The following is a 22,669-nucleotide window of genomic DNA, read 5'->3' on the forward strand; positions in this document are numbered from 1 at the left end:
ACCAGGCCACAAGGGGCAGTACAGCATGCAGCAGGTTTGGTTGTCTCAGCACTCAGTCAGAGAAGTTATGTGGAGTGATATTTCCATAAAACTATTGTCCATCTTGCTGCATTCTGTCAAGACTTCTTAAATTTACCAAGAAGTGGAATCTAGGCCGTGATGTGGTGATATGGCAGGTTCTTATTCATTTTTTTTGGCAAATTTGTTCCAAGCAGTGGTGGATGCAGTTATTCCCAGACAGAATCCGGCTGGGAAGGTTTGGTTCATTTAGGTACTTCATGGAGGACAGCTGCGTTTATAAACCTCACCACGACCACAAAGGAAAACTCAGTGAGTGTGTTCTTAGTTTTTGAAAGAAACAGTAAAAGTGTGTGTTTAAAGTGTGCAGAAAATGATGCTTGTTTTACTTTAGATTGAGGAAAAAGCACATTTAAATGTAAAATGTTTTTCAACATGAGTGAGGGTTTGTCCTGCTGAAGGTCTGTTGCTGATTCAATTTCTGTCTTAATACTGTAAATGTTATAAAAAAATCACAGAAGGGCACAGAGTCCTAGTATTAGTTCCAGAAATATTAGGAAGACAAAAACGTGTGCTTGGTGACATTTACAAAAGCTCTCCTGTTCTGTTTGCATCAGTGTTTTTTTTCCTTTCTCTCTTTTTTTAGCTTCACAAACATTTTCATGGGCTGTAGACCCACTTTCAGTCAAAGCATTTTTGGAAAAACCCAGTCTGATGTCAACATTCCTGCTGCCCCTTACAAAAAGCTCTGGTCAAATGTCATGCACCATAATCAAGTGGGTGGTTGAACACATCAGAGAACTGCAGTTTGTGTGCATCCAGCAAGTTCTTTCATGTTCTTGCTGGGCTAAAACTAAGAACAATTTAATTTCTTTTAGTTCTAACTGGCGGGAAGAAAGTCTGTTACTTGAAAATACAGAACGTTTAATGAGTGATTAGGAGTCTTTTCCACTTGTTTGTATATCTTTGCACAAAGAAGAGGTCAGATCCCACTTCTGAACTTTCAGCCAATTAAAATACAGTCAGTGTTAGGCCTGTCTAAATAAAAAAAAAAAAAAAATCCTGGCTTCAGTCAGGGGAACCACTGCAAACTGTTAGTGCTAGCTGGGTGAAACAAGGAAGGAACAAAAGAGATCAACTTACGCTACATTTGTGTAACCAAGTAAAAAGTGTTGCTTATGAAGTTATAAAAGATGAAAATTAGCCAAAAACCCAATTTGGCCTCTTTGAGAGACCTTTTCTTTTTCATTTCTCTGTAATACTGCAGTAGCAACATGGATTGTTGGTGTTCCTCTAGTGAGGAAAAAAACTATAGCCATGTCCAATTCTCTCCCTACTCCTTAACCCCAAAAGACAGAACTGTGCAATTCTTCACCTACCGGTATTTGCTAAAGCAAAAACCTAATACATTTTATGAAGACCATTTACATATCCACTGTGTTCTGATGATGAAAACGTGGATGATTTATAAAAGAATAAAGGTACATACATTTTTCCAACAAATAATTGTCCAAGAGCAATGTATTGTGGTATATATTCATCAATGTAATGAGCATCAATCCACACAAGTATTTCTATGGAAGCGATTGTGTAGCATAAATAAAAAGAAAAGTCAAAACCAGGAATGCTTTTTCATTTTCAAAATGAAGCTGCATTTTTGACTCAAAAATAAAATGAAAAAGCAATCCACCAAAATGCTTTTTCATTTCCTTCCTCAACACTGCTTATTCTGTCACTTAATTAAACTGATAATTAAAATAGTATTTGACATTTCATTTTCAAAATGTTCTCTGGTAAATGTCTAGCACAATTCATTTAGAAACTGTCTAATTTGACAATTAAAATGGATTAATAGAAATGCTTTTTAATTTTCAAAATGTAACTGCATCAAATGACTCAAAATTAAAATGAAAAACCAATACTTCAAAATGTTTCTTCCTTTTCTTCTTAAAACCGCTTATTTTGTGTCATAATTAAAACGGAAATGCAAAGAGGGGATTGCATTTGCATTTTCACATCCACCCTGCGAATCTTGCCTCAATAATCATTTCTAAAAAGCATTTCCAGCGAGCAGGCGGGGCGATGACGTCACTGCTTTCTCCGTGTGTCCGGCCGCTGAAGTTGGCTTCACAGCTTCTGATTCGCGAGGGCATTAAAGGAACATTCCACTGCATTTTTCGTATTAAGATCCATGAATCCAGGTTTGAGCAGTCCAGGTCCAGCGGTTTGTGAACAGGACCCGGTTTTAGGTGATCTTAATGTGAAAAATGCAGCAGAATGTTCCTTTAGTGCCCTCGCGAATGAGAAGCTGTGAATCGCAAGCCAACTTCAGCGTCGTCTGACCGCACCGATTTAAGAACATATGATCGAGCAGGCCCTTAAATATAATCATAACTGTAATAAAAGCACATTTAGAAGGTAGTCTCCTGCAGCTTCGCGCTGAGTGAGTGTTTTTGGTCCAAGTACCAGCAAACGTTTACCACGTTGAAATCTGCTATCTGTTGATGGGGCTCCAGCTGTCATCAAACAGCAAATTCAGCGCGAAGCTGCAAATAAATTTGTAAATATGTGGGAATTACATCAGTCTTTATTTTTGTTCTGGACACCACTGGAAACAGAAATTCATATGATGGTTTCTCAGATCGTCGCAGTACTTCCGCCGTCAGCGATCATGATCGGGAGTTTCGCGCTCTGCTGTATGCGAAGGCAGCTGGCGGTCCCAAGAAAAAAAGCTTGTCCACGGTGCGTCAGAATGAGGACTGCAAAAGGCGAACATGCTGCTATGTAGTCCTGAGAAACTGTGTAAACTCATCAGAAGTTCACAACCAACTCAAAGCCGTCTTCTCTGCCGCTAACACAGTCTGCTCCTTGTGTGTCCGACAAACGGAGAAAGCAGTGACGTCATCGCCCCGCCTCCCCTCTGCTAATGCTCACTGTTAATGAATTTTGCTACAAATTTTGTAGGGTGGATGTGAAAATGCAAATGCAATTCCCTCTTTGCATTTTCGTTTTAATTATGACACACAATAAGCGGATTTAAGTATAAAATGAAAAAGCATTTTGAAATATTGCTTTTTCATTTTAATTTTGAGTCATTTGATGCAGTTACATTTTGAAAATTAAAAAGCATTTCTTTTAATCCATTTTAATTGTCAAATAAGACATTTCTAAATAAATTTTGCTACACATTTACCAGAGACCTTTTTGAAAATGAAATGTCAAATACCATTTTCATTATCATTTTAATTAAATGACATAAAAAGCTGTGTTGAAGTACAAAAGAAAAAAAGCATTTTGAAGTATTGGTTTTTCATTTTAATTTTTAGACATTTGATGCAGCTTCATTTTGAAAATTAAAAAGCATTTCTATTAATCCATTTTAATTGTCAAATTAGACATTTCTAAATGAATTTTGCTACACATTTACCAGAGAACATTTTGAAAATGAAATGTCAAATATAATTTTTATTATAGTTTTAATTAAGTGACAGAATAAGCAGTGTTGAGGAAAGAAATGAAAAAGCATTTTGGTGGATTGCTTTTTCATTTTAATTTTGAGTCAAAAAATGCAGCTTCATTTTGAAACTGAAAAAGTATTTCTGGTTTTGACTTTTTCTTTTTATTTATGCTACACAATCGCTTCCATATTTTTCTGAGACTTCTGGGAAAATTTCCAGGGCACTGGATTTTTGAATTGTTGATTCAGACACTCCTAAAAAAATGGCAAACACCCTTTAGTGGACTAAGAGTGAGTGAAATCGAACACAACCTATTTAAAGTCCTGCTCCAATCATCTTTTGATCTGTTTTAAAAAGCCTTCTCAGCAGTCTTTTTAATATGTTTACGATGTTTTTATGCAAAATAAAAAAAAAACTGTGTCGTTTTCAAGGACATAGTTTCTGCAGAGCGGCAGGAGTTCATTAGAAATTCACCTCTGAGTTGTGGGTGGGACTGTCAGCGTGGAGTAATCCTGTTCTCGTTTCCCATTATCCAGTTGTTATACTCTCCTGCTACCTTACAGCCCCTCACAACCCCAACAGAACATTACAGAAGCAGCAAAAATGGCGAGCTATATTGGAGCTATCCAGCCATTCAGTTTGGAGCCAGATGCCAGATCAGACAAGGAAAACAGAGACGTTCACAGATCTATTTGTCTGCAAGTGGATGCTTCAGAATGGAATGGAGCAGGGAGCTTGTGGCCAACCCAACATATTTTCAACGTAACAATTTCAATCTTTTTCAAACAGCATTTTTTGTATCTTCCTGATTCGCAACAATTTAAATAAAGGGATACTTAGAAAAATGCAATTTAAAGCTTAGTTTTCTTCATAAATGTCTTCCGTCATCAGCAAGATGCCACAAGAGCATAATAAAAACACCAAGAGAAATACTTTTCATTGGAGTGGGTCTCTTGAAAAAACACTGCAGAGCAAAAGTGAGCAAATGACCTCCAAACAGTTACTAAGAACGCAGGTTTAATGATAAGCTTGCTAAGCTGAATTTGTATTGTCCTTTAAAGGACAAGCTCCGTTTTTTGGTCAACTTTATTCTCGTTTTTGAATGAGTCCTCTTCCCAAAATCTTGGATGCATAAAAACTCATTGCAGATCAGATTCGAAAGGGAAATTTCAGATGGAGCGACATTGGCATGCAGGGGGTGGAAAGGACAAATCTGCACCAAGTTGTGATTCAGCTCACATATTACATTTCTAATCTAATAGAAATGTAATGTGGGCGTATGTGTTTCTGTGTGTTTAAGGCTAAACAGTGACACTGGTTCCAGCCTGTTTCCTATTTCCCCTAAATCAGGGAAATCTCTCATCCAATTTCACCCTCCCCTTCCTTCAACCCTCATTCTCAGATAATTGGGGGTCCAGATCACTAACACATGTATGTGTGTAGACACTGGTGTGTATATGTGTGTGCTTTTATCCACATTTGTATATTTCTGGCCATCCCAGGGGTAAAAGAGATGGTTTTTACCTCCGTGACTATTAAAAGATTGACCCCATATTTAGTCTCAGATTACCAGATTGCTGAATGTTTTCCATGTGCTCTTCCAATGTCAGTGCTCTGAGCTTTGACCTCAGGCCTACTCTCACACTGCCACACAAACACACTGAGGGAGAAGAAACAAATAAGTGACCTTGTGATTGGTAATGCTTGTCTGATTGTTCTCATTTTTTATAACTCAGACAGAGTGGCCTCTTTTCCCTCATATTGTTTTTTTTTTGTTTAATTGTGGCAACAATGGGTACAGCCCACTTTCATTGCAAAAAATACACTGCCTGAGAGGTTTTCATGTTAGGAAAAGATATAAATTGCAGAAAGGATAGCAACTGTGTGCCTGAATAATGTCCTATTTTCACAAAAAATAAGCATACATACAGTTTGACATTGGTTCCTGACTTTTTGCCACAACTAAAATCACTAAAGGAAGTTAACATGAAGGTTTGCTGAATGAAATCAGTATGCAGCACAGACAGGGTACTGAAGTAAAGACTCCATCATGGCAGTGCTGTAGTTAAAGAATATCTCTTATCCTCTCCCACCTACAGCTATTCTACTATGCAGAATTTTGTTGCCTTTAAGCCAAACAGGTCTGAAAAAACAAAGAAAGCCACAATGGGATGACAACCTGCAGTCACTCAAGGCAAACATAGGGAGTTAAAACTGCTGATTTAGAGTACAGCGGTGCTTTTTAGGCTTTCAAACTAATTGCAGTAATAGCATAATTGCACAAACGTACTTTATTGTTGTACCACAGAGATTTTTGCTGCTTCTAGCAAGGCTTTAGTGCATTGTGATCACAGTAGAAGCCAGTTTTTGTTATGTATTTGAACAGACACTTGCGTATCATGTGCACACCCATGCGTTCACACGTTCAGTTAAATGTTGTGTAGGGGCACCATGCAACACCATCACTCGTAAATCATAAGTGCTTCCAACTTACATTATCTTTAAAAAAAAAATAATAATCCCAATATTGCCATAAAGTGAATACCTTTTGACAACGAAGTGCTCTTATTAGTACTTTAATCTTGTTATTTTTAGTCTTCACAAAATGCGGACAATTTGATATGAGGTGCGACGCGTTGTCATGGTAACAGATACAGAGCTTGCAGCAACTTTGGCTTTAGCGGCAAAGGAAAGCGATATCATCATAGAGAAAATTCACCTTTTACTGTTGGTTTTTGTCCAGAAGATGAAGCAATAGTTTGTTTCAAAGAAACAAAGTCTAAAAAGTTCAGTTCCTCCTTGTGTCGGTGGTCCTCTTTAGATTCTTTTCTACAGTGGTGGACAAAATTGTTGGTACCCCTCAGTTAAAGAAAGTCCACAATGCTCACTGAAATGACGTCAAACGTTCGAAAGCAACAATAATTTTAAATTGATTGAAAATTAAATAATCAAAATCAGCCATTACTTTTGAGTTGTTGATTAACAGAATTATTTAAAAAAACAAACTAATGAAATAGGGCTGGACAAAAATGATGGTACCCATAACTTAATATTTTGTTGCACAATCTTTTGAGGCAATCAGTGCAATTAAACGGTTTCTGTATTTGTCAATGAGCCTTCTGCACCTGTCGACAAGTATTTTGGCCCACTCCTCATGAGCAAACTGCTCCAGTTGTCTCAGGTTTGACGGGTGTCTTCTCCAAATGGCATGTTTCAGCTCCTTCCATAGATGTTCAATGGGATTCAGATCTGGGCTCATAGAGGGCCACTCCAGAATAGTCCAACACTTTTCTCTAAGCCATTCTTGGGGGTTTTTTGGCTGTGTGTTTTGGATCGTTGTCCTGTTGGAAGACCCATGACCTGAGACTGAGACCAAGCTTTCTGACACTAGGCAGCACGTTTCTATCCAGAATGCCTTGATAATCTTGAGATTTCATTTGACCTTGCACCACTTCACTTCACTATGCCAGATGCAGCAAAGCAGCCCCCAAAAAGAACTGAGCCTCCTCCATGTTTCACAGTAGGGACAGTGTTCTTTTGGTTGTATGCTTCATTTTTGAGTCTACAAACATAGAGCTGATGTTCGTTACCAAAAAGCTCCAGTTTTATCTCATCTGTCCAAAGGACATTTTCCCAGAAGCTTTGTGGCTTGTCAACATGCATTTTTTATGATTTCCTTTCAATAGTGGTGTCCTCCTTGGTCGTCTCCCATGAAGTCCACTCTGGCTCAAACAACGAGGAATGGTGCGTTGTTACACTTATGTACCTTGATCTAGGAGTTCACCTTTAATGTCTTTGGAGGTTGTTCTGGGCTCTTTGGATACAGTTCCAACTATCCGTCTCCTCAATTTGTCATCAATTTTCCTCTTCCGGCCACGTCCAGGGAGGTTGGCTACTGTCCCGTGGGTCTTAAACTTCTGAATAATATGTGGCACTGTCGTCACAGGAACTTCAAGCCGCTTAGAGATGGTTTTATAGCCTTTACCTTTACCATGTTTGTCTATAATTTTGTTTCTAATTTCCTGGGACAATTCTCTCCTTCGCTTTTCTGTTGTCCATGTTCAGTGTGGTCCACACCTTTTCACAAAACAGCAACATGAGTATTTGTCTCCCTTTAAGTATGCAGACTGACTGATTATGGGTTTGAAAACAGCTGTGAGGTCAATTAAAGGACATACCTGAGTTCATCATGACCCCCTGGGCAATTAGTTCTCAGCCTTTTATGGAGTACCATCATTTTTGTCCAGCCCTATTTCATTAGTTTGTTTTATTGAATAATTCTGTTGATCAACAACTCAAAAGTAATGGCTGATTTTGATTATTTAATTTTCAAAACATTTTAATTTATTGTTACTTTTGAACGTTTCAAGTCATTTCAGTGAGCATTGTGTATTTTCTTTCTTTAACTGAGGGGTACCAACAATTTTGTCCACCACTGTTAACTGACAAAAATTTAATTTAAAAAAATGCCATTTAACAATAAATTATTTATTTGCTCATCAACCTGACAGTAGTCAAGTTAAGAAACAAAAAAATGGTAACAAACTAAAACCAACTTTCATAAATTCTGCCACACTGCCACACAACTTTTTTCGTAGTAATATTGTGATGATCAAAACACAATGTGTAGGAAGAAGATCCTTAAAACCAAAACAGATGCTTGAGGATTTACATTTCCTGTTGTCATCATAATTAGAGCTGTGCATTTGGCTTTTTTTTTTGGTCTTGTGTTTTATTTTTAATTTTACTGATAGAATTAAAAGTTCAAAGGAAAGACAGTGGTTTTCACTTCAAAAGAAAAATGTTACTTTCTTTCACAGATTTAGATGTTCATTTTAAATAAAGCACTAGGGATTCTCAAAAAGGGATGTATTTATTTAAATAAAGCATTAAATGAGCTCTTGCGTTTAAAGGCTATCAATTTGTCTATTTTGGCCTTAAACACTGACAAGTGTTTCTTTCCTGTCTTATGTGAAACATGCCTCTCTAACCAAGATGTTCAAGTCCTGCCTTGGGAGTGGATGAGAATCTTCCTCAATTTGCATCCTCATTGTCTTTAATTATGTGAACACACAGAAATAAGTGGTCTATAATTACTTGGAATGGAAATAGAGCCACTTAGTGCCACTCTAAACTGTTACTGAGGACAAAGGTATCAGGCAGCCCGTAAAAACACAGCTCAGTTACTTTCTCATTTGGACTCTGAACTCTGTCATTTGGTGGTCAGGCATAGATACACGTTTCAGCAGCTGACAAGGACACAAGTTCACCTCCTTGGCACCAAGAAAGAAGCCTTCAAGCTTGAGTGTTCAGACCAAAGACTTCAGGTGCTCTTTAAGTAATGTGAGTTGAGGTCAACAGGGTCCTGCTCTCTTTTTCCTCTCCTGTCAGTTTTATGGCAGATGTTTTACTTTGTGACACATCTGCACATTCAGCACATATGTCATTCCGGTGAAATGTAATCAGATGTTGACATTTAACCAGGCTTGGGGTCTCGAAAAGGTTCTTTGCCTAAAAAGGGGGGAAAAAGCAAATGAACAGAGACTTTAAAAATTTTACTTGACATCTTCTGGTACGATATGTGACTCAGCACACTTGTGCAACCCCCCCCCCCCCCCACACACACACACACACACACATACAGGGGTTTATTATTTTTAGTATGCTTTGATATAATCTATAAAAACAAAGACAACAAAGACATTGATTTAATCTGTTACTTTAAAATCTCCTAGTCAATGTTTAAAATAGCAGAAAATATTAATAAATTAGTGCTAAATCAAATGATACATTTTTAACAGTGGGTACAATTTGTATACCACCATTTGACATTGTTTTTCTAGATTTTCACAAACCTCATGCCAAATTACGTATAATTTTTCTTTTTTTGCAAGATTGATTGAAGATTGAACATATCCAAAAAATCAATCTAGGTAAGACAGTATCATAAATTGGTAAAACTAAACATACAAACAAGATATGTTGGTAAAAATTGATCGGGAAGGATATAATCAGTTTACGACGGAGTTTTAGGGCCACGGTGAGGAAAAAAAAATTCTGGCCAACGTGACGAGTTTTTTCTCGTCCAGACGAGATTAATGTCGCCATGACAAGAAAAAACTCGACACAAAGTTTCGAGAAAAAACTCGTCGTGTTGATAAAAGTCGAAATAAAGTTTCGTAAATGTAGGAGATAAAAAGTCGTAAATTTACGAGTTTTTACCTCATAAATTTACGACTTAAAATTTCGTAAATCTTCAAGAAAAAAGTCGTACATTAACAAGGAGAAAACACCGAAGTTCTCTGTTTATCGGTGCCTAGCTTGAAGATGATATGTGTGGAGCCTTTTGTGAAGCTTTATTTCAGGATTACTATAGGTTTAAAACAAAGAGATTCTGAACCTTTTGATGACTCAAAATCAGATTATTGTCAGTGTAGTCGGCTTTCCGAATTTTTCATATGTAAAATAAGGAGCTCAGAGAAACGTTTGGGTGTAGAAAACCGCTGCAGACTGTATTCTCCTTTTCATTCACAAAACCTGACGTTCATCTGTCACTTTACGTCATGAACCTGTCATCCGAACACCAATGCGGAAGTAAACCGTGTTACATACGCCCACTCCTGCAGATGAAGCGTCCCGTTTCAGCATAAAACAACAAAGATGAATGAAAATAGTACGTTATATTAGCATTAAAACATTGAAAATGCCAAAAAAAAGTGCTCCTCCTTTTGATGGAAGCGTCACACAGACGTAGAGATCTGGGGCCTCATTTATAAAACTTTGCGTAGGATTTGCGTCAGAAGTGGCCTACGGATGAAACATAGGACGTGCGTACGCACAGAAATATTCGGATTTATAAAACCGTGCGCACGCACATCCTACGCATCTTTCCCTTAATAAATCACAACCAATTCTAAATGCAGCGCAGCTTTTGCGGCTTTATGACACGCCCATAGTTGCCCATAAATAGTCCGTGAAACGCCCACAAATGAATATTCATTGATTGCGAAACCATGGCACACACCGAGAGGAAATGAAAAAAACGTAACTTCACTCAATGTGAAGTAGAAGTTATCGTTGGCGAGGTGGAATAGAGGAGAAAAATGTTGTTTGGAGGGCACAGTGTGGGCATTACTAATGCCAAAAAGGCCCTTGAGTGGCAAACGGTGGAAGACGGCGAAAATGCTTGAGCCTCACAACCTCGGACCGTGGCCGAAATAAAAAAGTAATGGTCGGACATCAAAGTCGAGGCGAAAAAACTTCTAGCGCTCCATCGGGGGGGGGGGGGGGGGACCGGAGCGCCAGATGCACCGGGTGACACGCGTAGTTCCTCCGAGTGCTCCTCTGCCCAAAAGCCAGCAGAGATCCAACAGGACGGCTCGAGGAAGTCGGAACCGGCTCATAAGCCACTCGTCCTCGTTTTCCAGCACGTCTTCTTGCTGTCTACAGATGCGTTCACTCCGAATTCTTCCATTTGCCACATCTTCTAGAGCGCAAGATCAGCCATTGTGCGTCATTACGCATTGTGATGGGGCATTTTATTTCCCTCCATCTGACAAGCTACAGATGTCGGTAATAATCGACGTGGAAATGGGAAACTGATCAGCGCAAAAGTTATTTCATGTTGCTTTATGAATGGTTGAGACATACGCGATACATTGTTTTATCAAAAATAAAACAAACTAAAGGCATATGCATGAATACCGTAATTCCATAGCTTATGAAGAAATGTTTTACTATGAAAACACCTTTCCCCAATGGACAATTAATACATCTGTCCGTCCGTCCACACGCCCGCACCTATATCTGCTCCTCCAGACGGACACATTAACGAGAATATCAGTTTTGTACATTATTTCGTTCTGTTAACTATATTATTTATGAGGATGAATTGCACAACATGCCAATATTGCAGAATATATTTCATTTTTCTTTCTGCAAATATGTGTTCATTTGAATTTCTGTTGTAATTTTCGTTTGATTTTTATTTTATTTGTTTCACTGCTAATCGATCAAACGGGTGTTCGTGTAGGCTGTTAATTGTAAGACTTGCTTTGTGAAGTCTTCATGTTATTTATGAGAGGCAGGATTGTCATTTTCACTTTCACGTGTTTCTTCCATCTGCCGACGGTGTCGCCGTTTCTCATTTCACCCGTTTTTGTGCGTACGCCTGGGTCAGAGCTTGCGTGGAGGACCGCACATTTTCTCGTCAAGTTTGCTTTTTATAAATCTCAACTATTGCGTAGAGAGTGGCGTACGCCTTCTTTTGTGCGTACGCAACGTTTATAAATGAGGCCCCTGGTCTTTGGTGGAGGAAGAAAGGATTGAAGTGGAAAGCTGCAGGGATACCGACGGCTTCATCGGGCTGCAGAGATCCTGCAAAACCACCCATCAATGACTAAAACTTTAATAAATCAAACAATTGAGCTTCCAGACATTTGGAACGTTATCAATACATTCAGATCACCTGTTCCACCAAGTTTAGTCGGTCTGCTCTGTTGCTGCGTGTCATTGACCTGCTCCTCCGCATGCTCACTTCTACTTTAATCTCGTAAATTTACGAGTTTTTTTTCTCATAAATTTACGGCTTAAAATTTTGTCAATTTATGAGTTTTTTCTCATAAATTTACGAGTTTTTATCTCTTAAATTTACGAGATAACATAACACTGAATCCTCCTGAAAGACTGCCAACATTGCGACTTTAATCTCGAAACTTTATTTCGACTTTTATCTCGACACAACGAGTTTTTTCTCGTCATGGTGACATTAATCTTGTTATGACGAGAAAAACTCGTCACGTTGGCCAGAATCTTTTTTCCTCACCGTGGCCCTAAAACTCCGTCGTATCAGTTTCTATAATTTTAATTCAAAAATAAATATCTAGATTGGATCTATTTATGGAAAATCATAAACCTCAAAGGGTGTCAGCAAAATGCTCTAAACTGCACTAACACGAATCTGAGGACAAGAACTCCAGTGCATTGTTCAGCTTTCCTTTTTTTTTTCGAAGGTTAAGTGGTTTTTTGTAGGTTTTATTTGCTTTTTCTTTTTTTTAACCTTTCTTTTCTTAAATTTTGTATTTTTCTTTTTTAGTTCTTCGGCGACAAGAAAGTGATGCTGGTGCGACAAATGACTGATTTGCTTACCATCAGAGTACTACTTTAAAGTCTTGTTTGAATCCCAAGTGTTCCCTGTTTTAAAGTGTCTTTTTAAAGTGTGAAGCTGATGGGTTGTTTTCGCTCTCTTGCCAGTGCTTCCATCTGTACTGAACTTTCTACTGGGTACCTTTTGCATACACATAAGGGAGGATAATCATAACACTGGTCCATCAGTGCTGCTTTTTCTGTATTTCAGACTACTACTAAATCTCAACCCAACTTTTAAAGACGGAACACTGGGATTGTTTATAATTGGATGAAATAGTTTATTTTATAATCCTTTCCACTCCCTTATTCTGCACTATTATGTTGGCATCAACATCTATTATAAGTTTCACAGTTACCTAAAAAATTATCATAATCTAAAACAATAAAATACACATGAAAACACATCCATTTTGCAGACTGAGCGTGATTCTGCTTGATCTACATTTGTTTTCATTCGTCTTTTGGTTATTCTCCTGCGTCTCTCCTTTGGTCAGCTGTGTGTGATACTTTTGCTTTTGAAAGCAAACCTCTGCTATTTCACTCTGGCAGACGACTCTATAAAAGGTGAACATTTTGCCTTTTCAGCAGGGGGGAGGCACAAACACTTGTGCCTGTAATTGGTGTCTGTGCCTCTGCGTGTTTGGCTAGACTTAAAATGACCACAAATGACCCGAAAACACACACATTCCGAAATCATTTAGAGTTTTGTTTAGCGTCACGTGCATGGGCCTTAATTTAACTTAGCTAGTAGGGCTATGTTTATGGAATGTTTATCAAAACAGCCAGGGATCCTGGTCAATATGGCACTTGCCAGACACTTAGACCATGAGTCACAGACTGGAGTAAAGGCCGAATTGGAATTCTTCCCCCACCCCCACGGCTTCTCCCCACCCTTTCAATTGTAGGGGCATTTGGAGTGGTATGGTTGTCCACAATAGTTTTTTAAGGGATGCCGAGCCCTCTAATGCAAGGGTGTTCCGCCTCTCACTGTGTCGCGGAGGAAAATCGCTTTTCTTCACGTGGGTGTGCACTGATGCACAGAGGTTTACACAGTCAAAGAATTAGATGTCTGACGGACCTTAACAGCAAAACGTATTACTGAAGAGTTAAACTTCTTCAAACTTTCTCAATGAGCATTGCTATTTTGTTCTTGATTAACTCTTTAAGACAGGGGTGTCAAACTCATTTTGGTTCGGGAGCCACATTCAACTAGTCTGATCTCAAGTGGGCTGTACCAGACATAAAAGCAAAAGAACCAATGGTCAGCTGGTTATCTGTAGCTTTGTTTTATTTTTTGTTTCTTCTTAGTTAGAAAAAATGCCACATACAACATAGTAGCTTAATCACTTATTGTCAAACATTGATTCACAGAGGCCAAGGTATCTCAAATAAAAGGCATTTTACTTAAAAAAAATGGTTTATTCAATTTCATACAGACTGAATACTTTACATCGAACACTGAAGCAATCCCAATAATAAACTCAAGAGGACGCTACAGAAAAAAAATGAAACACCCTGCCTAAACTGTAAATGTGCAAATCAATGACAAATTAAACTAAATTAAACTTGCAAACATTTGTGAATATAACAAGAATTTGGAGTTAACCTCCCTTTCTCTCCTGAAACTCACCCGGCCATCAATATTAGGATTCAGATCCTTTGCAACAACACATTTCACTGTCGTTCAAGTGTGCAAAACACAATGAAATGTCCAAAAATATTTTCCTGGTTTGTTGCCTGAATTTTGTGGCAACGCCTGGATTCTTCCTGACCTTTGATGGGGCGCCACCAGACTGACATCACAAGACCAGTTCACCCCAACATTGTCCAGGACAGTAACTAGAAAGCTGACTACATCATCAGCTTTTCTGTCCATCATAGGAACCAACTCAAGAAACTCCGCTCTGACAGTCTCTTCAGCACCTCTAATGCACTAAATGACTGGATTCCTTCATTTGACTGGCCAAGTCTCCTCAGAAATGTTGTATCTACAATCGTAATCCTTGACAGACTCGTGTTGGCAAAGGCCGGTGGCTTTTGGGGGAATAAGACCTCTGCAGCCTCCAGCATTTTTTAACAAGTTCACCATCTAAAATTATGTGGATGTTAGCACCGACTTGTTAGCAATAAGGTAGATGTCACTGCTCCATCGCTGTCGTCACAGCTGCAGTAAATGCAGACGGTGTTTTTTTCAGTCCAGATAATAGCTGATAAATATTCTCTTTTCTTAATTGCCTATGCAAATGGTGAAACTTTTTCTTAAGATCAGCTCTAATTCTTTTTATAAACACTTTAGCCAATCCAGTTTAAAGGAATGGCAGGAGTCCAACCAAAATGGCTAGACAGTGTATTCTTAAACGCTTAGCCTCTGTCTTATCTTTAAAATTAGTCCAGCCTTTCAAGTTCTAAACCCATGCCAACAAACTGATGGATCTTTTTTTTTCTAAACTGCTAAAAATCATCTTGACATGTTTCTACTGTTTCTAAAGGAAGCAAACCAGAGAGAGAACTCTAACACCACAGCCGTTTCTACATACAGACCACAAATGAAGTGAACAATGTTCAGAAACTGAGTGTAACCAAAACAAAAAGACTTACAAAACCTTGTAAAATACAACATTAGTGTCCCTACTATGAAATTTAAGTTCCATTTAAAGATGTGCAGTTTAAATGTAGATTACGTAAATGTCTGATGGGTGTATAGAAAGAACAAAGAAAAATGGATGAGAGGACTGGGTTGCATGCTAGACACAGAGGGGGGTGCTTTTATTTTTTCTTGTGTTGTAACAGCTGTGGCTGAAAAGAAAGAACGGTTTTCTCACATATTTACATATTGGAGCGACGGGCCTTTATATAGTAAAAGTGCTGATCATCAAAATTGCAGGAAAGAGAAACACACACAACACAGAGACACGCAAGTGTTTGTAATTTGTTTATGCAATTTGTGCACATTCCAGCAACTCCCAGCGCTGGGACATTTTACACTTTGTAAATGGAGTGTGCAAGAGCCATATTTCAATTAGAAAGAAAAGAAAAAGAACAACCAACTCTACATCTGCAAGCGTTGACTGATGAAAAATTATGCTGTTCGATTCAAGCTCAAACTGTTGCCAAGTTCAGCTTTGAATCACCAAGGTTAACGTTTCTTGCTGCAATCAAGAGATGTGAAAGCGAGATCTCCCCAAAGTCGTAACACAGATCTCTAAACATGCACTGCTTTTTTACTTTTGAAAAGCACCAGGAGATTTGGCCCAGTTTGCCTTTTCACCTCTATTTGAGGGTTATTTACTCTTCTAAAGGTTACACAACAATGGGAACCTCGTGTTGCATTGTGTAGTACACATATGTTCATTGAACCAAGGTGGTTTAAAGTAATGAAAACCGTCTGTTTGCCTTTTTTTCCAGAAATACCTGAAGCAAAATGCCCAGAATTTTATAGTGAAACACCAGGCGGTGACTAAATCTATGCTCAACCTGGAGCCATTTCCTTCTAACAAAATGTGATGTACAAAAAAATCCAGTCTGTGCAGTTTACTTTAGTAACCATTACCAATGGCGTGGAGTTTTGGTTCTGTTTGTTTTTCTTTCCAGTTACCCAGACCTCCACAATAATTTGCAGTTCTTATGCCTTTGTCACAACTGCCCGTATGGGTGGAAACTGCGTGCGAAAAATTGGCAAATCTGTAAGCAGGTGGCCCGCACAAAAACGAGCCTGAACAAAAATGTTCAGGCACATTTTTTTTTCTACGGAGATGCTGCGGGAAACACCTCTACAACATGTTAAGGTAAAGTAAGGTAGTGAGACGCAATTGTGTCTTCTAGATCTTTCACTTTTTGAGCCCCCCCCAAAAACTTAAATAGTGCAAGGGGCTTGTAGTAGCCTTTGTTGCGGACTTAGCAGTTAGGGGGCCCCAGGTGGACAATAACATTTGGCCCTCTGAAGTGGTTGTATTCATTCTTTTTTCAAACCCTTACCTATAGGGTAAATGATCGAAAAATGATCAACTACATAACACTATTAGACTTGTAGTTCATCTTATTGGCCTCTCAAGAACTAAAGTGGAAATTGTTCTTGTATTTTTAAGTTTCATGACTTTAGGTGAGAAAAAATACAAGCATCTCTCCTTGAAACGTAATAAAGGGATTTTCAAAAACCTGTTATTGTGAATATAAAATGTTCAAGAATTAAATAAAATGTTAAAAACTAAATCAAGTAACAGTTGAGATTACTCCAAAAAGATCTATTGCTTATATTAATATTACAAAAAGCATAATTGCCTCATTCTGGCTATTAAGCGCAGCTTCATGTCAGATCTGAACACGAAATAAACAAAATAATTACATTACCTATCACGGGGGTCGGCAACCCGCGGCTAAGGAACCGCATGCGGCTCTTTAGCACTGCCCTAGCATTTTCAAAAATGTTTGAAAATGTAAAAGGATGGGGGAGAGAAATATATTTTTTGTTTTAATATGGTTTCTGTAGGAGGAAAAACAAGACACAAACATTCTTACGGTTTTCCAATGCTGTAAGAATGTGTAGAATAAATATTAAATTCTGTCAACGAAGATTTGCGTCATAGTCTCTGCGACACACGTTTCTACCAGCAGGGCAGCGGACCGCTAGCAGTGTTGCCAGATTAGGCGGGTTTTGGTTCTAGATTTGCGGGTAAAAAATGGCTTTGGGTGGGTATCCATAATTTGGGCGGTTTTAGGGTCGGTTTGGCGGTTTTTTCCCCCTCATGAATATATAATAGCGGACTACGTTAGGCTGTGTACCTGTTGGAGTCTTATGTACTGAAGCTCCATGAACGCACCAGGAAGAGATGCTTAATGGGCTTTGTCATCTAACCTGTTATTGGGGGTGTGCAACGCCCCTCCTCTTTTTTTTTTTTTTTTTTTTTTAACTTGTCCTGTCCAACAGCTGGGCAGATGACAACTGAGCAAGTTTACTGTTTTTTTATCATTACGGTAAGGTTCAAATGTAGTACAAAAAGGGAGGGGCCTGTCCACACACACACTCAAATGTTATCAGCACACCTGCTAGCTGCAAAAATGTCCACATGTCAACATGTACACAAAACAGATAGTGTTCACACACGCATACTTATGCCTTTAAACCAACTAGTGTGAAATATTTCATTTCATTCAATCATGCAAACTATTAGTGCAAAGGTGAGCTGACACCTGTGCTCAGGTGAGTGTTTATGTTCTTCTAAAATGGATGGTGGAATGTGAAAAGAAGGAAGGAGAGTGCCCAGCCATCCCCACACCAAGACCCCCGCCGCAGCAGCAGCGGCAGCCGGAACCCCCCCAACGCCACACGGCAGCAGGCAGGGAACAACCGCCCCCCGGGCGACCAAATCCGCCACCCAGGCCAGGGCCAGCAGGACCGCCGCGAGGCCCCCAGAGCCAGAGAGCAGGGAGGCATGGGGGGAAAGAGAGCGCCGCCCCAGCCCAACCAGGAGAGCAGCCCCCCCGCCGCACCGGAAGAGCCCAACGCAGGGCCCCACCCGAGAAGGGCACCCACAGCCCCAGACGAGCACCCCATCACCACCCAGGAGTTCTGGGCATCCCCCCGCCCCAACCCCAGGTACGAGCCAGGACCCCCCAAGGGAGACCCGCTCCGCACTCCAGGCAGCCACCCACCCGGCCCACGGTTGGTCCAGGGAGGAGCAAGGCAGGGGCCTCTCCTCTTAGAAATTGTGTTCTTTAAAGGATGATACCGCGGCCACGTGTGGGAGGAGCTACCAGCAAAAGTTATGGTCCGATCGCTGCATGGAGCGATGTCTGTTTATCAATGCATGGTAGACTCTAGTAGTCTCTGATTCAACAGTGAAAGCTGCGTCTTAATCTGACGCCAGTGTTTCCCTCTCACTGACAGAGTTGCCAAAGCCCCTCCCCCGCCTCTCTACCTGTCCACCTGTTCACATCTTCTGCAGCTGAAAGTTGTTTCCCCCTGCGCTCCTCAGTGTGTCATACACATAGAGCGCAAAATACGGTCAGAACAGGTTGTAATGATAGTTGGGGCGCTCTAGCGCAGCACAAGAATGAACAAGGTTATAGCGGGGATAGAGTGGGTTAAGAAAATGAATGGAAGAAGGCGGTCCGCTGAAGAAATATTCAATACTTTACTCATTTTATTATTAGTCTGAACTATTTTTTATTTAGAAAAATCTTTTATTTTGCTAAATCAGTCCAGTACAAACAAACATCAACAAAAGCTGTGTATTTTTTATACATATATATATATATATTGATTATACAATGATACACACAAACTTGTCAGGTGCCCCCCCGGGCGGTTATTGGCTGGGTCTGGCGGTTTTCAGATGACTTTTGCCCTGGAAAACTGTGACTCTATCTGGCAAAACACTGACCGCTAGGCAGGTGGCTGATGTAAATCGAACCGCCGTCACTTCCGTGCATTGCTTGATGAAGTTGAAAGGGAAACAGTCTGATGGCTGTCCAGGGGTGAGGTTTAGCGTCACTTTGTCGTCTGTTTCGAACAAGTGAAAACATTCCTAAAAGCAAAGACCTGAACTACCCGCAATTGGAAGATACTGAGTGGCTCGAATAGCTGCACTTTCTGGTGGATTTGACTGTGACAAGCCACCTAAACAAGCTGAATGAAAGTCTGCGGGCGCCGCAAATGCTTGAAGCTGATCTGTCATTCGAGCGCAAGATGTACAGCGAAAGAAGAGGATGCTGCTGTTTTACCCTTGCACTGACTTGCTTGGCATTTGCACAGAAATCAAACTTAACTGTATTAATTTGATTTTATATACTTTACTTTTTCAAAAGGCTGTTGTTTTATTTTATAAACACAGGCTGCGTTTTATTGCAGTCTGTTTAGTTCCCAGAGGGGCACGTCACGCACGTTCCATTTAGTTGTTTTTTGTTCGAATCCTCAAAATAAAATGACATCAAAAATCAAATTTTTTTATTGCATTTCTTTTATTTTATTTTATGAAAGAAATGAAACATAATTCATTGATATTATAATGAAGTTAAACTTGCACAACGGAGCAGTCACGTCACGCGTTGTTCTCCGCAGAATGCACTGCAGGACAAATAAACATTCAATCGTTAATGCTCATTATGTATTTGTAGCAACTTACTTATTTTGATAGTAGGCTAATATAGCTACATATTGCATGTTTTGCCTTCATTATAAGGCTTAAATAGGGCTTTTAATATTTTGCGGCTCCAGACATATTTGTTTTTTGTTTTTTTGGTCCAAAATGGCTATTTCAACATTTTGGGTTGCCGACCCCTGACCTATCATATAGAATGGGGCCTCCTTTTCTCTAGAATAAAAATGGCTGCAATGTTAAAAAAAACTAGAAATAAGCTTTACATTATTAACATACCGTGAGTAAACTAAAGAAACAATAAAGATTTTGAGGACTAAAATTATTAGAATCAAACTTATAAAATGCGTTTATGGAACAGGTTAGTCTGAACACATATTTGTTTTATAAGAATTCATTACATCTCATGACTGCAGATAAGGCCATGATGCCAGCGTCTGACACCTGCCTTTCCCCAGACCGCACTTGAAACATGTTTCAAACAGGAACTAAAAGCTCCCCAACTGATCTCAAACCCGCCCAAATTATGTCCATCCACCTACAGCAATTTTTGCCCTCAAAGTCAGAATAAAAACCACCATATTGAGCTGGAAACCTCCCAGTCTGGCAATTCAGCCTCTGCTTCCCTGCCCAGAAGACAAAAAGCAGTCTAGATCACTTTTTGCTATGGAATGGCAAAATCCGATCAGTTTTTTCAGCAGAATAGATTCATTGTCAAGAGCAAAATTTTTATGTTAATATTTTGCCAAATCAATGCAGCAAATAGGTGTAAAGGAAAAAAAAGAATATAAGCTTATGATCACATTGCAGTCATGTAAAATGCATTTGGAGGATTCTTAAGTGGATAATAGATTCATCCATCAATATCAGTATCACCATAATTATAGTTGCATATAATAATTTGCATTTTGAGTATGTCTACTAATTATAAAGCAAAATGTTCTTCTCTCAAACATAAGATCTCCCTCTAATGTATCATAGTGTTGGTAAATTTCTGACCACCCATACAGCTTTTAGTTTGTCCAATGGGTTCTTAAAATGCTCAATATTCACCAAGTAAATCAAAGCATGGCTTTAAACAATGGCATTTTTCCTTTTGTTTGACACTGAATGGAATGCAGCATGTTTATAATTTTAACCAGAAGTTATTTTGTTTTTCTTCTTCGCACTTGATACGAACCAACTGTACAACATATTAAATGTACGCCGTGGGACCCAAAAGGGTTTACTCAAAGCTAAATTGTCCCCATTACTCGCAGAATTTCTCACTGACTGTCAAGTGGCTTGACTGGTTATTAATGCCAGATGTGCAAGCCACTTGGATAAATTAAACAGGGCCACTTCTAAAATTCTGGTAAGTTTGCCTGTGCCTCTTGTCTGGGTGTTGATATGTGGAGCCTTGTGTACGAATGCATTTTTTAATGTTTTTTTCTCACGTCTTTGCTAAACACACCATAAGTGAAAATGCCTAAACATAGCCATAGTCAGTGAATTTCAGTATTTTGAGGAAATACATTATTATTAATTTAGTTTATTTCAGTTATTTATATATTTGGAGTAAAGTTACAAAAGAAAAGAACTGTTTCTTTGAGATTATTTGCGAAATTTAAAATTGTACACTAAAGCTGAAAGGTTTGTGAATAACAAGGAATTTTTTTCCAGAGAGCAATAATGTATGTGCTAATAATGTTCAGTGTACATTTTCTAAGTGTTGAGTAACATGTATGTTATCCCACTTTAATTTCAGCCCAAATGTGGCTTATCGATCTGGTATTCTTATTGGTATTCTTACCAACACTTTTCTGTGGGAAAACAAGGAGAAACAAGACTAATAGCAAACTATGTATATAAAAACCTTTTATTTTGGAACAAATTAAAACACAGTTTATTCATTTTATGTCCTTAAGTCAAAATAAAATTATCAATAGATACTGTGCCTTATTTTATATATAATAATATACCTTTTCAGGTAACAACTTAAACAAAAAAGCTCTAATTAAGAACCAAAGTGCGAAGTATTTCAAATGACCTCCTCACTTCAAATAACAATAACAGCGGAAATAAAAATACACAATGTTGTATTTTAACTAATTTGACATTGTATGTCAGATAATTTACTATTATTGAGGCACAATATGAATGTTTAGCCTGTTAATTATATATGATCATTGTTTTTACAGTGCTGGTAGCCGTATTTATTTCTTCCCCCATCTTCAGATAAATTTCCCGCACTTAAATTTGATAAACAACACTTTAGTCACATGCTCCAAGTGTGTACTGCTAGCATACACGTATGTTGAAGGAATCGTGGCGCTAGACGTCTCACTTGGATGATCAAACGTTGTACACATCTCTCCGCCAGAATATGGTGTTTAGCGTGTTGTTTGGATAGGCTACTGCTGTTACCGCTTTTACATGTCATTTTTTTGTTTTATTTGAGACAGCGCACGCTGTCTGCATCTACTTTCGAAAAATACAACACCCCATTCCCTTCACACTGGAGTAGAAAAGCAGTGGGGAAAGGGGGATAAATGCTCCGTCTTTTTAAGCCTCATCGAAACAAAGTAGTGTATGCTGTGTGTTCACCATTGCAATGCCACCACATAGGTACTGTTAAGCAATACCTTTTAAGGCTGAAGCTCATCGGTCTGGTAAAAATGAATGACATGGCAATGTTACCAAACTGTACCGGTTTCAGTACAGCATCCCTGCTGTTAAGTATCTGAAATACCATCATCTGTTTTTAATTTGAATTGATACTGTAACAAGATACTGTAACTGTACAAAATTTTGGGGTCATTATCAGAAAAGTAGGAATATATTCAGAATTCTTCCCATTCACGGGGGTTAGGAACACGAGACCCACGTGAATCCGCAGAATCCGCGAATAAAGATCACCCCCGACCCGAAACAATGGCCACCACAGAACCTTACTCATTAAAAACCCTTCTG

General features: G+C 38.9%; 1 long non-coding RNA gene across 1 annotated transcript in view; it reads left to right on the forward strand.

The window, feature by feature from the left end:
• The window catches only part of LOC144994076 (uncharacterized), a 36,186-nt gene continuing 13,517 nt past the window's right edge, over window positions 1-22,669 (forward strand). The window contains exon 1 of the long non-coding RNA XR_013657461.1: window positions 1-330. This is a non-coding gene — a long non-coding RNA (uncharacterized LOC144994076). The remainder of the gene's footprint in view (window positions 331-22,669) is intronic.

Source organism: Oryzias latipes, chromosome 1 (genome assembly GCF_053564925.1).
Source record: "Oryzias latipes strain Hd-rR chromosome 1, Olatipes_Hd-rR_3.1".
NCBI lineage: Eukaryota > Metazoa > Chordata > Actinopteri > Beloniformes > Adrianichthyidae > Oryzias > Oryzias latipes.